We start from the raw sequence: 319 nt of genomic DNA, 5'->3' as shown, positions 1-319 counted from the left end.
TGTTCGTTAAGAATGTTCGTTTATGTTCGTTCGTTTACGTTCGTTTAACTTGTTAACGAACGAACATAAACGAACACGAACACAATTATTTTCGTTCGTTTACCGTTCGTGTTCGTTCGTTTGTTCGGTTAAGTTAAATGAACGAACACGAACAAGCCTCCGTTCGTGTTCGTTCGATTCGTTTACAGCCCTACTAGGAGGGTTGAGTCTTGAGGTGTTACCTTGTAGGTAGGCACTAGGACCTCCACCGTATGAGGTGTTACCTTGGAGGTAGACAATAATTGTGTTGAGCCTTGAGGTATTATTCATGACAATAGAC

Source organism: Cynara cardunculus (genome assembly GCF_001531365.2).
Source record: "Cynara cardunculus var. scolymus isolate 2C chromosome LG 10, CcrdV1, whole genome shotgun sequence".
NCBI lineage: Eukaryota > Viridiplantae > Streptophyta > Magnoliopsida > Asterales > Asteraceae > Cynara > Cynara cardunculus.
The sequence above is the reverse complement of the archived record's forward strand: the minus strand, read 5'-3'. Positions refer to the sequence as shown.